Source organism: Triplophysa rosa, linkage group LG12 (assembly GCF_024868665.1).
Source record: "Triplophysa rosa linkage group LG12, Trosa_1v2, whole genome shotgun sequence".
Classification (NCBI taxonomy): domain Eukaryota; kingdom Metazoa; phylum Chordata; class Actinopteri; order Cypriniformes; family Nemacheilidae; genus Triplophysa; species Triplophysa rosa.
In genome coordinates, this window is record NC_079901.1 from 12577153 (window position 1) to 12599424 (window position 22272).

The following is a 22272-nucleotide window of genomic DNA, read 5'->3' on the forward strand; positions in this document are numbered from 1 at the left end:
TGATCGACAGCTGGCACCGATGAGGGTTCTCCAGACCAGGGGAACAGAGGAGGTTGATATCCTAGGATACACTGAAACGGGGTGAGACCGGTTGAGGTCTGTCGAAGGGTGTTTTGTGCGTACTCCGCCCAGGGTAGGAAACGATGCCAGCTGTGTTGGTGAGTATGGCAGTATGATCTCAGGTACCTCCCGATGTCCTGTATCTTCCGCTCAGCCTGGCCGTTTGCCTGAGGGTGATATCCGGAGGTCAAGCTCACCGAGATGTTCAATATTCCGAAAAAGGCCTTCCAGACCCGGGAGATGAATTGGGGACCCCTGTCTGACACAACGTCTTCAGGAAGCCCGTAATTGCGAAACACATGGGTAAACAGGGCCTCAGCCGTCTCTAGTGCAGTGGGGAGCTGAGTGAGGGGAATCAACTTGCATGCTTTGGAGAACTTATCCACTGCCACCAGGATACAGGTGAATGTGTCAGACAGGGGCAGGTCGGTGATATAGTCCACTGCGAGTTGAGACCACGGTCATTGGGGTATGGGCAATGGGAGTAGTTTTCCCTCCGGCAGGCGACGTGGTGTCTTTGCGATGGCGCAGACTGAGCATCCTTTGACGAATCGGGCGATGTCCTGAGTCATCCCAGGCCACCAGTATCGGGCGGAGATGAGCGAGAGGGTGCGCTGTCTCTGCCTGGGTGTCCTGATCCCGGAACAGAATGAGCAGAGTCCACGAGGGTAGTGCGGAGCTCGGATGGCACAAAGATCCTACCCTCGGGACCTCCCGGCGGAGTAGGGTGTTGGAGTTCAGCGATGTCCCGGTCGAGGGCCCACTGGATGGGGCAGACGAACAGGGCTGGAGGAAGCACTGGTTCAGGTTCGGTTAAATCTGGGGTAACGTAGTGTTGTCTGGAGAGAGCATCAGCTTTGCCATTTTGCGAGCCAGGTCGGTAAGTCACTTTGAAGTCGAACCGTGAGAAGAAGAGTGCCCAACAACGGGCCTGACGAGAATTCAGCCTCCGGGCCTCTTTGAGGTACTCCAGGTTACGGTGATCACGGTGAAGGGATAGTTCGCGCCCTCCAGCCAGTGTCGCCATTCTTCCAGAGCCAGTTTGATGGCTAGGAGCTCTTTATTCCCGATGTCGTAGTTTAACTCCGCTGGGGATAGCTTGCGGGAGAAGTAGGCACATGGATGGAGTCTAGGAGGCTTCCCCTGCCGCTGAGAGAGCACCGCTCCTACCCCGGTCGAAGAAGCATCCACTTCCACGAGAAAAGGCAGGTCTGGGTCGGGTAGAAGTAGGGTTAGAGCAGTACAGAAGGCTTGCTTCATCTGGTCAAAAGCTTTGAGAGCTTCGGGATTCCAGGACAGGGATCTCGAGCCTTTTCCAGTCATGGCGGTGAGGGGAGCTGCAATAGAGCTGAATCCAGCGATGAAACGCCGGTAGAAATTAGCAAATCCTAAAAACCGCTGCATCTCCCTCACCATATGGGGTTGTGACCAGTTCTGGACCGCCTCCACCTTCCTCTGATCCATGGTAACTTGGTTGAAAGAGATGATATAACCCAGAAATTGTATGGTGGATTGGTGAAACTGGCATTTCTCGAGTTTCAGGTATAGTTTATGTTGGCGTAGGCGTTGGAGGACGATGGAGACATGGGTAACGTGAGCGGGTCGAGAGCGGGAGTAAATAAGAATATCGTCGAGGTAAATTATAACGAATTTCCCCAGCAGGTCCCGGAAGATCTCATTCATAAAGCTCTGGAACATTGCTGGGGCGTTCACCAAGCCGAAGGGCATGACCTTATATTCGTAATGACCGTTGGGAGTCACAAAGGCCGTTTTCCATTCGTCACCTGGGTGAATCCGAATCAGGTTGTAGGCGCTTCTTAGATCCAGCTTGGTGAACAATGTGGCATGGCGTAACTGTTCCAGGGCGGCAGGTATCAGGGGAAGAGGATAGGCGAAGCGCTTGGTGTGACGATTGAGAACCCGATAGTCTATGCAGGGACGAAGACCTCCATCCTTTTTCCCTACGAAGAAGAAGCTTGACGCGGCAGGGGAGACAGACGGTCAGATGAAACCTTGTTGTAATGCCTCCTCGATATACTCCTCCATGGCCTTCTGCTCCGGGATGGACAATGAATAGATCTTTCCTTTGGGCATTGTGGCCCCAGGCAGCAGCTCAATGGCGCAGTCCCATGGCCGGTGAGGAGGCAGCTCCGTAGCCTTCAGCTTGGAGAAGACGTCCTGGAACGACCGATAATCTACGGGAACCTCCCCGGAGTTGAGGACCTCAGGACTCTCGACGGTAGTGGCTAGGATGGGTACTACCGGTTTTAGGAGAGGTTCCTCCTTGATCAGGACCCTGGTGTTGGCGGTGCGACCCGCCCATCCGGATATGATGCCAGTGCGCCAGTCCACGATAGGTTGATGTTCCATCAGCCAGGGTCGTCCCAGAACGATATCGGAGGTGGACCCCTCCAGTACCCAGAAGGAGATCTTCTCCGTATGCCTGGGAGAGATGTGAAGGGTGATGGGTGGGGAATGGTGTGTGATCCGACCTCGGCCCAGCGGTTTTCCTAGGATGTCTTGCACAAACATGGTTCTCTCTTTTCTTAGGTGCGGGAAGCCCAACTGAGTAAGAAGATTCAGAGAAATGAAGTTCCCGGCGGCTCCAGAGTCAATCAGGGCGTGGACTGGAACAGAGAAGTTAGGTGCAATAATGACCACTTGGGTAAGAGCAAGGTGAGGTAAGGAGGCCGGTGTATGGATAGAACTCACCGCTGGTCGAGCCGGACGGACGGGGCAGACGGCTAGGCGATGACCTGACCCTCCACAGTACAGACAAAGGTTAAGGTTCCGCCTCCGTGTACGTTCCTCAGGACATAGTCGAAAACGATCCACATCCATGGGTTCTGGATCTGAAGAAGTCCGAGAAGCAGAAGTCGTAACTCGTGGAGGAAATGTACCGGGTGATGATGGCGAACAGGCTGACAGACGTTGGGCGATACTAATGGATCGTTGTTTGAGAGCCTCCAGACCGACCGAGTCATCGTAGATGGCCATGTGTAATCGGATCGAGTTCTGTAGCCCTTGGCGGTAGACCAAGACAAGCGCCGGCTCATTCCATCCACTGGTCGCCGCAAGGGTGCGGAACTGGAGGGCATAATCTGCCACTGAAAGGCGTCCTTGACGAAGCCTCAGCAGTACATCGTGCACCGAAAGGTAATCCATTGCTTGGCCAAAGACCCCTTTAAAGTGCTCAAGAAAAGACTTCAGATTAGTGGTAAGTGGCCCTCCGGCCTGCCAAATCCCGTATGCCCAGTTCAGGGCCTTACCTCTCAGGAGGGAGATGATGAAGGCTGCCTTGGATTTGTCCGTGGAGAATTGACCGGGGTGCAACTGTATGTAGAGCTCACATTGGAGACAGAACCCGCTACACTCCTCCACGGAGCCAGTATATCGGTTGGGTAGGGCCATGGGACTAGACGCCGTTGGTGGGTTAGACGGAAGGAGTGCAGGTGCGGGTCGGTTCCGGAGTAGGGTGACCAGTTCAGAGAGGGGATCAGAGGGAGCTGGACGTGAAGGACCGGGAGAAGTCTGTGGTGTGGTCATGGTGGTCGGTTCAGTCTACTGACAGGGTTCTGGTAGACGGAGAGCACACCACGGAGGGAGATAAGAAAAAAGAGTTTATTTCAAAAACAGGAAAATCCAAAAACAGGTAAGTATTCAAAAACAGGAATATCCAAAAACAGGTAAGTATTCAAAAAACAGGTATATCCAAAAACAGGTAAGTATTCAAAAACAGAAATCTCCAAAAACAGGTAAGTATTCAAAAACAGGAACATCCAAAAGCAGGTAAGTATTCAAAAAACAGGTATATCCAAAAACAGGTAAGTATTCAAAAACAGGAATATGCAAAAGCAGGTAAGTATTCAAAAAACAGGTAAGTATACTTATCGGGGTAAAGCATTGCAGTGAAGACAACAAGACTGAACAGGGAAGACCAAAAAGGTGCAAACTTAAATAGAATCCTGATGATGTGATACAGGTGTGGACTAATCAAAAATGGTGGATGTGCGGTGCATGCTGGGAAACTGAGTTCAGAACTCCGGGGAGAGGGAACGGGTGAAGCGAGCTGGCGGTGACGACATGGGGGGCGTGGCCGGTGGTGCTGAAACCGTTACAGTATACACATAGGTCAAAATAAGAGTCCTGTAACTTTTAGAATCGAGGAAAAGTACACATGTGACAAGTGACCAGCACGCAAATTTTGGATGCTTCTAATTCTATGTAACATGCACATGAGTGTATATAACAAAGTTCCAATTTCATTGTTTGTCTGATTTTTGCGTCACTGTTTTATTGTTTTACTGAGAGCTGTTAGTTAATGATTTCTAAAAACTACTTCTGCTTATATTCCACATTTGTAAAATGTAATGAGTTTTAATGAGCCTTTATTAATTATTTATAATGAACTACATTTAAATCTTATTTTGTAACCACATACCGATATAATGATTTATAGAATAAAGCATTACTTCAGTCTTGGACATAAAGCTTCTTTTTTTTTCAGAGAAAACTCAAAAAGCATCCACAACTATGAAGCCAATTGAAGAGGGAATGGAAGATGATGTATTTAAATCTGACTCCCCCACCACCTCGCAGACCGTTGACTTGAATCCCAGGGGAGACATTTAAAAAAAATTATACAAGTATACAGGTTATTAAATGAGGGTTAGGCTATTTCTTTTTACTTAAACAATTTGACAACTGGAGTGAGAAATTATTTTAATACTTGTGTTTAACAAAAAAATTCGAAAAACAGAATATCACTGTATGGATATCAATTTACTTAATACTTAAGACAGGATTTTGATTCATTTGCCTTGCTGAGACACGCAGAAAGTCAATTGCAAAAAACTTGTCACCATTAGAGCACATTTGTATTTTAATTCCGCCATACATGTATTGCATTACATTTATTTTTATTTGTTTATTTATTGCCATGGCAACACTGTTTGAGATATCAAAAGTCTGTTCGCAATTTAGCATTTTTAATGTCTTGGCATTGTGTACACCAGTTCGATCGCATGAATCTCCTAGGAATATTTAAAAGTTCATGACTTGTACTTTTAGGAAAATCCAAAATGGCCGACTTCCTGTTCGGCAGAGCTAGTGGGTGTCAGTGTAAAAGTTGTTCAGGTCGATGAGAACTACATACGTATCAAGTTTCGTAAATGTGTGAATATGTGTACGCAATCTGTGCACCAAGATTATGCGGCACATTTCAGGGGGCACTACAGAGCCCCTCTGCCATGCCTATGTACCAGCTTTTTCCTAAGCATAATGACAGAGGATTCTGACATTTGTGCCAATTTTAGAAAGATTTTCTCTTATTCAACACCTCCAAAAAATGAGGGAAAAACAATAGTGCTTTGCACCTACGGTACAGGCTTCCAGTCTGCACCTTGGTGCTTGGGCTCTAATGGTAATATATTTCATAGTTAAGCCTGAAAGACTAACGCAACTAGTTAGGGTAGATCATGGCATATTGGTAAATTGGAAAATATAGTCTTTAGGGCAAATTAGAGTAAATTCAGTAAGTAAATCACTCTTGTTATAAGAACCAGCAGAAGTCACAGTTGTGTTAATCTATGTCAAAAACGTGATTTAACCAACTGAGTTTGTACCACATCTATGATGTACAGTTTAGTCCATGTATGCCAGTTTTCCTGTTTGTATTCTTGTGTGACATGTATTCTTGTGTGACAATTTTTACCCTATTACAATGAATAGAATTGTAACACTTTTGGATTACATATTTCAATCTAGATTACATATTTGTTTACACCAGTGTGTATATCAATGTTGGGTGTAGTGATCTTTACATGGGGCACCTATTGTGTAGTATGCCGCACACAGATCAATAAAGATGTTGTGGGTTTAAACCAGCGGTCTCCAACCTTTTTTAAACCACGGACCGGTTTTATTTTAAAAATATTTACACGGACCGGCTGGTGGGGATGGAGGGAAGTACAATGAAAATAATTATTCATTACTGTGAATAAATAACTACATATTACGTACTTATTTATTATTAATTTATTTAACATTTAATTTCCATTCATGCCAACTGCGTAAAAATAAAACATCACAAAGTCAATTTAATTTAGTTTAAATCGTCAAACTTCGCCTCATTCCAACTGTTTCCCTGCAATAATACTGTCCAAACGAGGAGAAATGGGTGACAGTGAGACGCGAAGTGTGTTGCAAATGTCCAGCCTGCTTCGTAACTTTGTTTTTGTTGCTGTCAGTACAGAAAACCCTGCTTCGCAAAGGTATGAACTTGGCAAAGGGAGTAAACATTTCAGAGCCTTCGCAGCTATCGCTGGATATTCCGCTTTTAATTTTATCCAGAAGCCTGCAAGGGAGGATGTCTGAAAAATGTTCTTTAGTCCCCCATCATTTGCAATTTCAATGAGCTGGTCCTCATCACGAACCGACGTGGATGATTCGTGGGGCATATTTGCAAAAGGATCACAAACCCATTCTTTTCCGATTGTTGGATCGCTCGAGCTTGGAAAGTAACGTTCGAACTCTACTGACAGTGAAGCTATGTGGTTACAGATCAGCTGGGAGACAGATGGCTGAGGTTTCTTCTTTCCTAAATGTCCAGATAATGTTGGAAACATGTCAAATGTACCCCTTGGCACACAGTGTCCCCAGAGCTGCAATATAGCTTTGAATGCAGACACTTTATCTGCCAACTTAAAGACAGTTGTCATTCTCCCCTGAAGGGACAAATTGCGTTCATTCAACAGGTTGAAGATGTCACACAGGTATGCAAGTTTACCTATCCATTCGTCGTCACCAAGATTTGCTGCCTGTGGTGACTTTCTTTCTGAAAGAAATATCTGTATCTACTCTCTTAACTCATAAACTCTCACCAAAGATCTCCCCCTAGAAAGCCACCTGACTTCCGTGTGTAACAGAAGGCGTTTGTGTTCTGCTTCCACTTCTTCGCAAAGCTGTTCGAAAATTCGGGAGTTGAGGGCATTTGCTTTGATGTGGTTAATTATTTTAACAACGTCATTCAGCACAGAGTGTAGTTCTGGTGACATTTTACGGCTAGCCAGCATTTCCCGATGTATGACCACATGATCAGAGGTGTAAAGAGTACCTGAAAACCATACTTAAGTAAAAGTACAGATACCTTGCAGTGAAAATTACTCCATTACAAGTTACAAGTCACCAATTCCAAAACGACTTCAGTAAAAGTCTTGAGTATCTGATTTTAACAGTACTTGAGTATTTTACTCATACTGAATGTAGGCTCAAAGAGCACTAGTCCTCAACACTTAAGAGACACGTCAGTGAAAAACTAGAAACAGTTGATTTGTGAGGAGAGCAATCGCATTTATTTTCTTAAATCATAATAAGACTGAACACCTCAAAATTGCAACAAATCATGGTCGACACCATAACCTACGTCATTACAAACACCCTAAGTCTCATTTAAGCTCAAGTGCTCATAAGTAAACCAAATCCTTAAAAGGTCTCTTCAATATAACGGATAAATAAAATAATTTAAGTAGAATTAAAAAGTCAAAGCCTTTTTGCACTGGACATGCTGGTTTGGGCCTCATTGCCAGCTGCAGTCAGTCCTCATTTCACATACACTGTTAGCCCTTACCTGCCATTTCTACAGTAATATATTGGCAACACTGTTGCCGCTAGTTACTGTAGGTGTTTTACAGTAAACTACTGCAATGGCTGTTTGAAGATACATTATTAAAGAATCTATTAACCACTTAAGTCACACAGTCTTAGATGAACAAGTGTAAATAACAGATGAACACAATAAATCTGTCAAGATTTCACAGAGGAGAATTAAACACAAACATCAATAACATCTTCACATATTACAGACACCACTTTCACTTTATTTCTGTCATCTGTGTAAGATCTTATTGAGATTGAACTCGAGTTCATAGTGGTTCAATTATGTTTTAAGTCACCATTATGGCGATCAGTGTTTGCTTTGGTTGGACTCTTTGACTTTCTTGTAGCTTTAAAATGTACACTTATACAATAACACTGAAAGGGACTTTACAGGAACCGCAACTTTATGTTTGCTTAGTAACTGAAGATACATCTGAAAGAATTCAATCATTAAATAATAATAATATAGCATTTAAGATTTATTAAGAGTATGTTTGGTAAAGTGATTACATGTTATAATGGAAAGATCTCTGTCAGAAAATCTTTCTTTGCAATTGAGACACAGTTAGACACTTGACATACAAACCTCATATGGTGACAAACAATCATGAATGAGTTTTGTACTATGTACCCAGCATGCATTGCACATGAAGCTGTTCAGTTGATTGTCACCATTGTTGAGATTCATATGTGAATTGTTTATTTCTCTGTGTCCGACTCATTCTATAGGTTAATATTTTGTCTATATAGTGTGAGAGCACTTTTGAAAATTGAAATACTATACATTCTTTTTACTGGTTTACATCACTTCATGGCAATAGTCCCACCATATGGTCAAATTTTGAGAAACATGTTTAGAGCACATTTAGGAAGAGTTAGTTTTAAAAATAAGAGCTTTTGTAGATGTGTGACCTACAGTAACTAGCTGGCAACAGTGTTGCCAATATATTACTGTAGAAATAGCGGGTAAGGGCTAACGTGTAAACCGCCAGCGATTGACATCTACCTGATACTGCACTCATATTCATATAAAGAAGCCATGTTGACAAGTTTTTGTAAGTTATGGCAAAATCCACAAGATTGTAGTACCTTCATTGCCCTGTAAATGGCAATATTAATTATAAGATAGGTGCCATGCAAAATGTAATGTGTAATTGCATTAGTCATTACAAATGTAGTGGAGTAAAGAGTACATATACTTGTTCAAAAATGTAGTTAAGTAGAGAGTAAAAGTTGCTAATATCTTTAATACTCAGTACAACTACAAAGTAGCCAAAAAGATACTTAAGTAAAGTAACTAAGTACATTTACTCCAATACTTTACACCACTGCACAATGTGTAGGTTCACATTCAGGGGCAACTTCTTTAACCCGGGTAGTGAGGCCGGACAGTCGGCCAGTCATACACGCAGCTCCGTCTGTGCATATTCCAACGCAAAATGACCAGTCAAGTTTCCCTGATATGTAGTCATTCAAAGACTTGAACATTTCTGCCCCAGTTGTGTTAGTTGGCATTGAGCGCACACACAACATGTCCTCGTGCACATCGTCTTGAAATATATATCGCACAAAAACAAGTAGTATTGCCTTGTTGTCAACATCGGTCGATTCGTCGACTTGCAGTGCATACCACGGTGACTCGTTAATCCTTTCTAACAATTGCTCTTTGATGTCATGTGCGATGTCATCAATTCTCCTTGTGACAGTGGTAGCTGAAAGAGGAATCTGGCCTATTTTGTTAGCTGCAGTTTCGCCAAACATCTCACGGCAAATGTCTTTGGCAGCCGGCAAAATCAATTCCTCCCCAATAGTGAAAGGCTTTTTAGCTTTAGCGATACGATCAGCCACCAAGTATGATGCTCTCAGTGCAGCTACGTTTGTCGACGTATTGGCTTTCAGCAGTTGCTGTTGCCCTATTTGTTCACGTTTTTTTCGTTCAAAGTAATCAAAGGGTTTGTTTTTCAGTGCTGGGTGCTTAGTTTCAAGATGTCGAAGCAATTTTGAGGGCTTCATTGACTCATTCGCTAATTTATCTCCACATATTACACACATAGGGCTTGGAGCTTGTGAGCTGCCGGTAGCGACGAACCCATCATTTAGATATGAATCGTCATATTTTCGGTTAAAGGTGGCTTTCTTTTTCCCCTTTTTCTCGTAAGTAACGTTAGCTGTCTCTGAATCGCCATCACTTGGTCTTTTCTTACCTCCTCCACTAAAGAAACCTTCAAGCGATGTTCGTTTGGCACTCATTTTAATTCGGGCTGAACATGGAAAGTATAATCATTGCTTAAAAAATGCGCCCTCTGTGTAATTTTGAATGGTCGCTCTTAAAGGGCCAAGGCATAATAAAAATATACAGTGGCGTAACAGGGATTTTTAGCGCATTCTTGTGACCCTGCAACGGCTCTTTCATGGCCCGGTACTGGGTCGCGACCCAGGGGTTGGGAACCTCTGGTTTAAAAAGTCACCTTAAGTGTGTGTGTGTGTGTGTGTGTGTGCGTGCGTGCGTGCGTGTGTGTGCATCTTACTGTAACTAACAGAAACAGAAACTATATGTGACTCGTGTATAGATGGCAAAGTGTTCTCTGTGAAGTAAGGTCAACCTTATTTCTAATTAAACAATTGAAAAATTATTTGTTACACATTTGATAATAAGCTGTAAAATCGAAGGTAACTAAAATTAACATGCTCTGACAATACACTAATGCCAAGGTCTCACAAAGAGGTTTGGTAAGTGATATTTATGTTCCATGCTGCCGCCTAAGCAGTCCAATGGTAGCAATGTTTTCCACTGGTCTGACTGGGCCTTGCTGCAATGGGAAAGAAGTCTAATTCCATTCAACAGCCTTGAATATGAAGCGCTGTGGGATCGGATGCTGATCTCCAGTGGTACCAAGAAGTTCCTGGTAATCTGGAATATGCAGATGAGGCCCTAAAGTCAGTGCAGAAGGGACACAAGTTATTTACTTGAAAATCTAAACCAAACTTCATAGTTAACTCAACGCCGTTAGCATAGCATTAGCGTGCTAGCTTGCTTTCTCTTTATACTGTGGAACATCGCTCGACCTGATTTTGCCAAGTGGTTGTCCTCAGGACAACATATTTTGTTGATCTAAGGACAATATTTTTATAAATAAAACCTAAACCCACACCAAACCCCAAACCTAACCATAACTTAACCCTAAAATGGTACTCCTCTGGTGGTACTTGGAGACTTCAACATCCACCTTGAAAAACCACAGGCTGCCAACTTCAACAACCTGACTGCGTCGTTTGACCTCAAGCGAGTTCCCACTTCAGCAACCCATAAGTCTGGTAATCAACTTGATTTTATCTACACAAGACACTGCTCCAATCATCACTCCCAGGTTACCCCACTGCACACGTCGGATCATTTCCTCATCACTCTTGATCTCGACCTAACTTCTCCAGACACTACACATGCTACCCCACTGGTCACATTCCGGTGCAACCACTTTCTCCCTCCCGCTTATCCTCTGCGGTCCCCGCCACGCTCCCTCCCTCTGAACAGCTCTCTCTCTTGGATACTAACAGTGCCACCGACACTCTTTGTTCCACACTAACCACCTGCTTAACCACCGCCTTTCTTCGTAAAGAAAACGACCCCCATCAGCAGTCAGTTCCCTGTGCCGCCGCCTTTTGTTCACGCCCAAAACCCCGACACATGCTCGTTCCCCTCTTTCTCTCTCCTATCTCAAGACGATGTCTCCAAGGTCATGTCTTCTAACCACCCAACTACCTGCCCGCTAGATCCTATCTCCACTCATCTCCTCCAGGCCATCTCTCCATCGGTTGCTCCCGCTCTGACCCACATTATCAACTCGTCTCTCACCACTGGTACATTTCCCACAGTCTTCAAAGAGGCCCGTATTACCCCGCTACTGAAGAAACCCATTCTTAATACTGTACTGATAGAGAACTACAGACCGGTATCACTCCTACCCTTCATGGCTAAAACTCTTGAACGGGTGGTATGTAACCAGCTCACATCCTTTCTCACCCAGAACAAACCTGGGAGTGGTGATCGACGATCGGCTTAACTTCACTGATCATGTTGCCAGCACCACCCGGTCCTGTAGATTCATCCTCTACAATATTAGGAAAATTAGACCTTTCCTATCCCAGCATGCTACGCAAATCCTAGTCCAGGCTCTTGTTCTGTCCAGACTGGACTACTGCAATGCGCTACTGGCTGGACTTCCAGCTTGCACAACTAAACCTCTACAGATGATCCAGAATGCGGCGGCAAGAGTGGTCTCCAATGAACCGAAGACAGCGCACGTCACTCCTCTCTTCACTAAGTTACATTGGCTCCCTATAGTCGCTCGCATCAAATTCAAGACTCTGCTCCTCGCCTACAAGACCACCACTGATTTGGCACCCCCTTACCTTCACTCGTGAATGCAGATTCATATACCTGCCAGATCCCTACAGTCTGCAAACGAACGACGTCTTGTGGTGCCATCCCAAAAAGGCAAAAAATCTCTCTCGCGTACCTTCTCGGGATCGGTTCCACATTTATGGAATATGGAAAAACGTCTCGGTTACGGTTGTAACCTCGGTTCCCTGATGGAGGGAACAAGAGGGTTCGTCCCTGAGAACCAATCGCTTCCGACTTCTTAGAAAAGGCCAATGAAAATTGGCGAATGAAATTTGCATGCCGGACTCCGCTCCCGGATATCCGGGTATAAAAGGGAGACGGCGTGCCTCATTCATTCACCTTAGTTCTGAGGAGCCTGAGACCTCTCACGACTGCTGCAGTGGACAGCACGTGTTGTGGCAAGGAGGACACAACGTCTCGTTCCCTCCATCAGGGAACCGAGGTTACAACCGTAACAGAGACGTTCCCTTTCTGTCGGTCTCTCGACGTTGTGTCGAACCGACAGATGGGGTTCCTATGGAAAACGCCATAACACTGTGCCCTGTCACAATCTCTAGCGAAGCGACGGTGACTGGCCTGGGCGTGTCAGTCGTGAGCGCTACCGCGAAATTGTAACCTACCAGTGGGTAGGTAGGGGGTCCCACCTGCCTTCGGCCTCACAGGCGGCGGCCTTGTTTCTCTAACAGCGAGAAGCCGCCCGGTACCGTAAGGCCACTGGGTAAGCGCTACTTCCTCAAGTGGGGGATGCGCTACAGAGACCACTTCCTACCGCAGGGAGGAGTCTAGTTGAGATACCCACATGGTCTCACCGATAGGGGAGAGCTCATGGGAAGAAGTGCGGACTGAAGGAGTTAACCGTGAGGTGGAGGTCCACCTAAGGAGGTCATGGGTTACCAAGGTGGGAACCAGCATGAGGATACATCAGACAGAACCGCCCAGCTGGGGGTTTGCAACGTCTGGTAGCACTAGGTCCGGTTAGAGCTATGTTGCGAATAACTCCGGATATACCCGGCCTAAGGGCCAGGGCTGCTCTGCCCAGCCCGCCCGCAGGAGGTGCTTGCTAGTGATGGATGGAGTGCCTGTTCTTCACCCAGTGGGGGAAGAAGGGAGGCTAGTAGTACGGTGACCCCCTTAGGAGAAAGGGGGGAAGGTACTGTCATAGGCGTACACCCTACCGGCCGCCAGTCTTGCCTGATGCCTGCAAGACTCGAGCCGATACCGGTTTTACGCGGAGGCTGTAGGACCTCGCGAAGGTGATGGGTGTAGCCCAACCCGCAGCTCTGCAGATGTCTGCCAGAGAGGCGCCTCGAGCCAGTGCCCACGAGGAGGCTGTACTCCGTGTGGAGAGAGCTCTCACCCAGTGGGCGTAGGCGATCTTAGGACAGGTACGCCATCGACGACGCCCATGATCCAGTGCGTCAATCTCTGTTTGAGACAGCCCTCCCTGCTGATCTCCAAAACAGACAAAGAGCTGCTCAGAGCTACTGCGGCTCTGCGTGCGGTCCAAGCAGAGGCGCAATGCGCGTACTGGACACAACACGGATGGGGTTGGGTCTTCCTCCCCGGTGGGGAGCGCCTGTAAGTTCACCACCTGGTGTCTCGGGGGAGTGGTGGGAACTTTGGGCACGTAGCCGGGCCGGGGTCTCAGGATAGCGTGAGAATAACCGGGCCCGAGTTCTAGGCAATCTGTGGACACGGAGAATGCTTGTAGGTCCGCTACCCTCTTGAGCGTCCTCCCGAGAGCCGTCTTCATCGTGAAGTGAGAAAGAGCGGCATCTCCGAGGGGCTCCAGGACCGCATCAAGGTCGTAAGAGGGTACGGAGCGTGGGTGAGGTGGTAGCCTTCCCGCGCCCCTAGGAACCAAATGATCAGGTTGTGCTGTCCTAGAGACTACCAGCAACTGGGTCGTGATGAGCGGCAACAGCGGCTACATACACGTTCAGTGTGGAAGGGGAGAGATTATTCTCGAGTCTCTGGAAGGACCGCACCCACTTGATCAAGCAACTCCGCGGGTCTTCTCCTCGAGAAGAGCACCAGGATGAGAAGAGGCACCACTAGGCGTATCGTCACCTAGTGGCCAGGGCCCTAGCCTGAGTAGTGGTCTTAACCGCTGCAGGGGTTAGGTCACTCAGGATCTCCTCGTTCCGTCCAGGGGCCAGACATGGAGGTTCCAGAGGTCTAGCCCGTGATGCCATAACGTGCCCTTCCCCTGGGAAAGCAGGTCCTTCGTCAGGGGAATCGGCCAGGGGGGAACTGTCGTCAAGAGCATTAGCTCCGAGAACCAAGTCCGGTTGGGTCAGTATGGCGCAACTAGTACACTTGATGCTCCTCTCCCTTACCTTGCACAGGATCTGTGCAATGAGGCTCACTGGGGGAAGACGTACTTCCGCTTGTCCCACGGCTAGCTGTGCGCTAGAGCATCCGTGCCGAGCCAGGGAGTACCTTAGCGGGCAATGGGTGGTGTCCAGGGAGGCGAAGGGGTCTACCTGAGCCCACCCGGACTGTACCCAATGAGCTGGCTGCGCGGGGGTGGAGTCGCCACTCTCCGCGAGGCGTCAACTGACGAGAGAGCACATCGACTGTCTGGTTCAGGTCGCCTTGAATATGTGTGACTCGCAGGAATCTGCTCACCTGCGGACTCCACAGGAGGAGGCGTCGGGCGAGTCGTGTTAGCTGCCGTAAGCGAACGCCACCCTGGCGGTTGAATATGCTATGGCAGTTGTGCTGTCCGACCGGACCACGGTCGGACTGCACGAGAGGTTGTAACCCCTTCAGTGCGGGTAGCACATCCAACAACTCTAGGCAATTTGATATGCCTGCGCAGGCGGGGGCCCGTCCATCGCCCGACACTGCGTGCCCGTTGCACACGGCACCCCAACCCTGCAGGGAGGCGTCTGTCGACCCTGACGCGTCTCGATCTGCCCGAGAGGGACCCCCATCCGTAGAAAGGTCATTGAAGACCAAGGGGTTAGGGTGCGTCGGCAGAAAAGCGTAATAACCATCCGCCTGCTGCCGGTGTGCCACGCTCTCCAGGGAACTCGACTCTGTAGCCAGTGTTGGAGCGGTCTCATGTGCATCAACCTGAGGGGTATCACCACCGTCGAGGGCGCCATGTGCCCAGGAGCCTCTTCCCGCTGACTGCTTGAAATATTCCAGGCAGTTCAACACTGACTGAGCGCTTTCTGAGTCAGTCGCACTGTAATGGAGACAGAGTTGAGTTCCATACCAAAAAAGAGGATGCTCTGCACAGATGATAGCTTGCTCTTTTTCGGTTGACCTGTGGTCCCAATCGATCTAGGTGCCAAAGCACTAGGTCCCTGTGTGTACATAACAGATCTCGCGAGTGTGTCAAATGAGCCAGTCGTCGAGATAGTTTAGTACCCGCACACCTCTCTCCCTGAGGGGAGTGAGGGCGGCTACCACGATCTTCGTGAAGACTCGTGGGGACAGGGACAGACGGAAGGGGAGGACTCTGTACTAATATGCCTGACCCTCGAAAGCGAACTGTAGGAACGGGCGATGACGAGGGAGAATTGAGACATGAGAGTAAGCGTCCTTCAGGTCGATTGCCATGAATCCATCTTGACATCTGATAGATGCCAGGATGCGCTTCTGTGTGAGCATCCTGAACGGCAGCTTGAGTAGGTGCCTGTTCAGGGTACGCAGATCTAGCGACCCCCGCCTTTTGGGGATGATGAAGTACGGGCTGTAAACCCCGTTGAACATCTCGGCTNTGCTCTTTTTCGGTTGACCTGTGGTCCCAATCGATCTAGGTGCCAAAGCACTAGGTCCCTGTGTGTACATAACAGATCTCGCGAGTGTGTCAAATGAGCCAGTCGTCGAGATAGTTTAGTACCCGCACACCTCTCTCCCTGAGGGGAGTGAGGGCGGCTACCACGATCTTCGTGAAGACTCGTGGGGACAGGGACAGACGGAAGGGGAGGACTCTGTACTAATATGCCTGACCCTCGAAAGCGAACTGTAGGAACGGGCGATGACGAGGGAGAATTGAGACATGAGAGTAAGCGTCCTTCAGGTCGATTGCCATGAATCCATCTTGACATCTGATAGATGCCAGGATGCGCTTCTGTGTGAGCATCCTGAACGGCAGCTTGAGTAGGTGCCTGTTCAGGGTACGCAGATCTAGCGACCCCCGCCTTTTGGGGATGATGAAGTACGGGCTGTAAACCCCGTTGAACATCTCGGCTAGAGGGACGAGCACGATCGCTTCCTCACCAGAGGGGTGGCGACCTCGGCCCGAAGCACGGGGCATCCTTGCCTCTGCTGAGGTTAAGAGGATGCCCCGAAACTTGGGCGGGCGTCCGGGGAGTTGGATCGCGTAGCCGAGACGGACCGTATCCCTTAGTCACCGTGACGGTTTGGGAAGCTCTTGTCAGGCTCCCAGGGACCGACAGGGAGGCTAGGGGTACGCTCTGCTTCATCAACCTCCCGGGGGTGGTTCGATGGCTGGCAGTACGGATCCCTCGCCGTGGGGGAGACCCCCGGAGAGGATATCGGCTCTGCAGTTTTACCTGCCTGGTGATGATGTAGCACAACGCACCATCGAAAGAGAGTGCTTAGGCTGATGATTATCCTCGACATTGGGTCTTGCCGCAACGTCGAGTTGCCGAACACCGTCGTGTAGAGGGTGAGAGCGGCTGTGATAATACCCAGACGATGATGTGGCACAAAGCACCGTCGATTGAGAGTGCTTAGGCTGCTGATTATCCTCGACATTGGGTCTCGCGGTGACGCAATGTCGAGTTGCCGAACACCGTCGTGTAGAGAGTGAGAGCGGCTGTGATAAACGCCCAGAGAGGGAGAAAACTTCTAGAAATGGGCTGTTGGGAGGGGGCAGGAACCGTCCCGGATCGACCACCAGCAAAGGAATGGCTGGGATCGGGCCCGAAGGTATTCTCGATCTCCCTGGGGTCTTCCCATGAGGGCCGCTTTGGCTTTCGCCGCGGCTGCTGACAGGGTGGTGGTCTCCTCTTCGACCAGGGCTGCAGGGAAGCAGAAGGTGCACGGGATATCGGCGGCCAGAGGGCGGTCTAGTCGCGGCTGGGGAGGACATACTTGATATCCTCTGTCTGCTCCCTAACTGTCGAACTCGACAGTATCACCAAACAGCCCCCCCTTGCGAGATGGGTGCATCGAGAATGCGGACTTTCTCAGTGTTACTCACCTGTGCAAGGTTCAGCCAGAGGTGTCTCTCCTGGACCACAAGTGTGGACATCGCCCGACCCAGGGCCCGCGCGATCACCTTGGTCACCCGAGAGCGAGGTCGGTGAAGCCGCGGAGTTCCTGCATAAGCGCTGGGTCGGTCTTACCCTCGTGGAGCTCTCTCCGCGCATTGGCCTGCAGGAAGGCCATAGCGTGGAGAGAGGGGACAGCTTGGCCCGCAGCAGAGTAAGCTCTCGACACCTCAGATGCCAAAAAGCCTACGTGCTTTGGACGGGAGTCTAGGTCGAGCCCCTGGGGGACATCGACGTATCCTCTGGCTGCCCTACCATTGAGGGAAGAAAGGTTGATGGAACTAGTTGACGTGTACGCGCCGAAGGGGGCGTTCCAGGTCGTACTAGGTTCCTCATGCACTTCCGGGGGCGAGCGTTGGGAGAGGCAGTGCGGTGCACCGCAACCCAATGCCGGCGGCCCGGGAAAGCATGGCTGAAATTTCGACGTCCGCTTCTTCCTGATCTTGACCCCCCGAGGGAGGGAGCTTCAAGGAATCGTCGGAGTCTGATGCCAGTAAGTCACCCTCCGATGCTGCAACAGACATCTTATCATCACGTACCGTGTCCGATACGTGATTGAGGAATAAGACGGCAGACCGTCTCATTGGGAACGGTCAGACGAGCAAGACGAGGTGCGAACGGTCCGCGAGCCAGTGGCTGACGGATTAGCGCTCACAGTAATCCTCATATCACCCTCGCTGCTCCCCCGAGTCCCGTGGGAACACAGCCACCCATGACGCAACGTCTGAATCGTCAACCGCCCGCAGTGCGGGCAGGACGTATCCACAACATCTGCCCCAGCGTACTGGAAGCAGACATCGTGTCCGTCCCCCTCCTCGATGAGTGTGTTGCACCCACGAGAACAGCGGGACATGCCACGCTGGAGAAATTTGCTCTTTTAGAGAAAAAACTCGAACACTTCTGGAACCGCCGAGACGCCCAGGGGAAGTCGCTGCAGGAAGGGACTGTCCGCTGCACCACGTCGTAGATTCCGCAGAAGATCCTAAGTCTGTTGTAAGTCATCGATGCGAGGCTCCGAAGAACAAAAGGTGAATGAATGAGCACGCCGGTTCCCTTTTATACCCGGATATCCAGGGGGGAGTCCGGCATGCAAATTTCATTCGCCAATTTCATTGGCCTTTTCAAAGTAGTCAGAAGTGATAGGTTCTCAAGAGCGAACCCCATCTGTCGGCTCGACACAACTCATTGAGACCGACACGCAAACGGAACATATGCAATCAGACGTCACTCTTATCCTACTTGCAAGATTCTAACGTAACAATAAACTGTAAACTCGTTATCATGACAATGCTTTCATCGGGCCAATGACTTTTAACAATCTTAGTCCCCGCAGAAGTACAACATGATTGTCCTAAGGATTAATCAACCACCTTGGCAAAAAACACCATGGGAGCCGTCTGAATACATCAGCTGCCTTCTATAATTTTACTGTAGTGCATCACCCTGTTCTCTTTCTATAACGCAATATACAACTCACCTAAAGGATTATTAGGAACACCATACTAATACGGTGTTTGACCCCCTTTCGCCTTCAGAACTGCCTTAATTCTACGTGGCATTGATTCAACAAGGTGCTGAAAGCATTCTTTAGAAATGTTGGCCCATATTGATAGGATAGCATCTTGCAGTTGATGGAGATTTGTGGGATGCACATCCAGGGCACGAAGCTCCCGTTCCACCACATCCCAAAGATGTTCTATCGGGTTGAGATCTGGTGACTGTGGGGGCCATTCTAGTACAGTGAACTCATTGTCATGTTCAAGAAACCAATTTGAAATGATTCGAGCTTTGTGACATGGTGCATTATCCTGCTGGAAGTAGCCATTAGAGGATGGGTACATGGTGGTCATAAAGGGATGGACATGGTCAGAAACAATGCTCAGGTAGGCCGTGGCATTTAAACGATGCCCAATTGGCACTAAGGGGCCTAAAGTGTGCCAAGAAAACATCCCCCACACCATTACACCACCACCACCAGCCTGCACAGTGGTAACAAGGCATGATGGATCCATGTTCTCATTCTGTTTACGCCAAATTCTGACTCTACCATTTGAATGTCTCAACAGAAATCGAGACTCATCAGACCAGGCAACATTTTTCCAGTCTTCAACTGTCCAATTTTGGTGAGCTCGTGCAAATTGTAGCCTCTTTTTCCTATTTGTAGTGGAGATGAGTGGTACCCGGTGGGGTCTTCTGCTGTTGTAGCCCATCTGCCTCAAGGTTGTGCGTGTTGTGGCTTCACAAATGCTTTGCTGCATACCTCGGTTGTAACGAGTGGTTATTTCAGTCAAAGTTGCTCTTCTATCAGCTTGAATCAGTCGGCCCATTCTCCTCTGACCTCTAGCATCAACAAGGCATTTTCGCCCACAGGACTGCCGCATACTGGATGTTTTTCCCTTTTCACACCATTCTTTGTAAACCCTAGAAATGGTTGTGCGTGAAAATCCCAGTAACTGAGCAGATTGTGAAATACTCAGACCGGCCCGTCTGGCACCAACAACCATGCCACGCTCAAAATTGCTTAAATCACCTTTCTTTCCCATTCTGACATTCAGTTTGGAGTTCAGGAGATTGTCTTGACCAGGACCACACCCCTAAATGCATTGAAGCAACTGCCATGTGATTGGTTGATTAGATAATTGCATTAATGAGAAATTGAACAGGTGTTCCTAATAATCCTTTAGGTGAGTGTATACTACGATTCATCGAGCAACCTTGGTAAATCGGAATTACTCTTCATACAGTTATGGCTTCTACTATTATTGTTACTTGCACCTCATGTCATATGTTTATTTTAGCCTAACCCTGCCCACTGGAACAGTTTTTCACAGGAACTGAATATTACACAACACCGGCATTCCCAAGTCTTTTTCTTTCGAGTTTATTGGTGGTTGGCAAACCAACTTAAGGTGCATTACCGCCACCAACTGGACTGGAGTGTGAATCACGGATTTTGGCAGCACATTTTTGGCAATCATCCACTTTAAATTGTGAAAGGAAATATTTATAACATTATATCTCATTTATATGTATATGCATAACTTTCATAAAATTAATACAATTGTAATATAGGCCTACAGAAAACGTCTCGAATAATGACTACAATGCAGCAGCTTTGTAATCACTTGACCACACAGGGCACTTTGCAAATATAATTTGTCATTAAATTAACTTAGATGAATACAAATGATCGTGTATTTAAAAAAAGATTTCCTGCTTTTTACAATGGGTGCTGCGTGACGTGTAATGGACGTCAGTGAACGTCTATTCGCAACAATTTAAAAATTGGGGAACTCAAATTAATCATTGCAGTATTAATCAAGGTGTAAGCTCAATTGCTTTTGCATATTTCATAAGAATTTTAAAGAGGGTCATGATGGACTAAAAATGCATGTGTAAAGGACGTCACTAGAGGACGTCCTCTCACAACCGATTCACAACAGAGTATTTATACAATTACACGTAGCTAAAAGTCAAAGTAACAATTGTACATGCAACCACAGAGAACTGTTGACATGTACACATGTATCTGAATACATTTTTAAGAAATGTTCTGCGTCACATATTTTTACCGATTTATGCCATCCTACCGCGACTATTTTCGGCCAGGGACACGACGTTGCCATCAGACTAATGTTTACTGGGTAAAGATAAGAAACTAAATATTATAAACGATTATTAAAAAATATTTGAAACATTGTAATAACAGTACGAAAATTTGTGTGACATCTTACTGAAAAACCTAAATAAATAACTGGTCACTTTAAGAGTGTAAGTCACCGACCCGAGAAATGCCGATAAACAGCGACATTGTCAGTTGGCATGCTGAATTTATAATGTTGGGAATCACACCTGACAATACCTAAGCCTTGTCGCACCCCCCTTGTAATGACCTCGCGCCCCCCTATTGAGAACCATTGTGTTACAGTACAATAAATTGAATTTTACCTGAAAATGAACCTGAAGTGTCATTTAGTAATTTCAGTACATATTGAGACACTTCACTGTCTCTCTCCGACAGGTGAATGGCTTTCATCACAATCACAGTCGTGTAAGAAAGAAAAACAATATTACAATTAGGGCTGTCAAGATAAACCGATGATAAATATCACGTGATTTATGCACAGCTTTTGAGTGAAGTACGGGAAAATGCTGCTGCATCCGAAGGCCAGAGGGCGCTCTCGTGCGGAAACTCCAAATACGCACTGCAGAAGAAGACCATAACACGTTCTAGAATCTAGGAAATGCCTATGGACATCTTTTTATCACTGTTATTCAAGCCTCATCAGGTATTTTTATGATAATAAAGTATATTTATAATGATCATGTTTCACGGGTGTTGCTTTTTCAAATGCACATTATAAGCGACTCAAACTCGCACTGCTTTTAGATCGAGCAGCATTTTCTACTGATCCCAGAGACGTGCTTCATGGACAAGCTATGCATTAAAAAAAACATCGACACATTGCATATCGCAGCCAGCTCGATTACAATAGGATTTAGTGGTATCGCGGTAAATTATCGTGCAGCCCTACGCGTGTAAGGGATAAGCCGTGGCTAGCCGTGTATTAAAGGACACCCGATGCGAAGAGTCTATGCAAAGTGCATTAAAATCCTTTAATGCATGGCTAGCCATGGATTATCCCATTTATACCATGACTGGGATAAAGTTGGTTTGACGTTGGACGTTCGATATTCGTGAATGTAGGGACCGTCTCTAAAGTTACATACACATTAAAATATTTTTTTAAAAGCTCAATAGCATTTAAAGGGAATGACTTACAGCCACAAAACTTACTGTACTGTGTTCATGTGTGTGTACTCTATGAAGCACACCTTTTAGATTTTTGATATTTATCATAATAAACCGTCAAATTATATGTAAATATTCCTATGTGT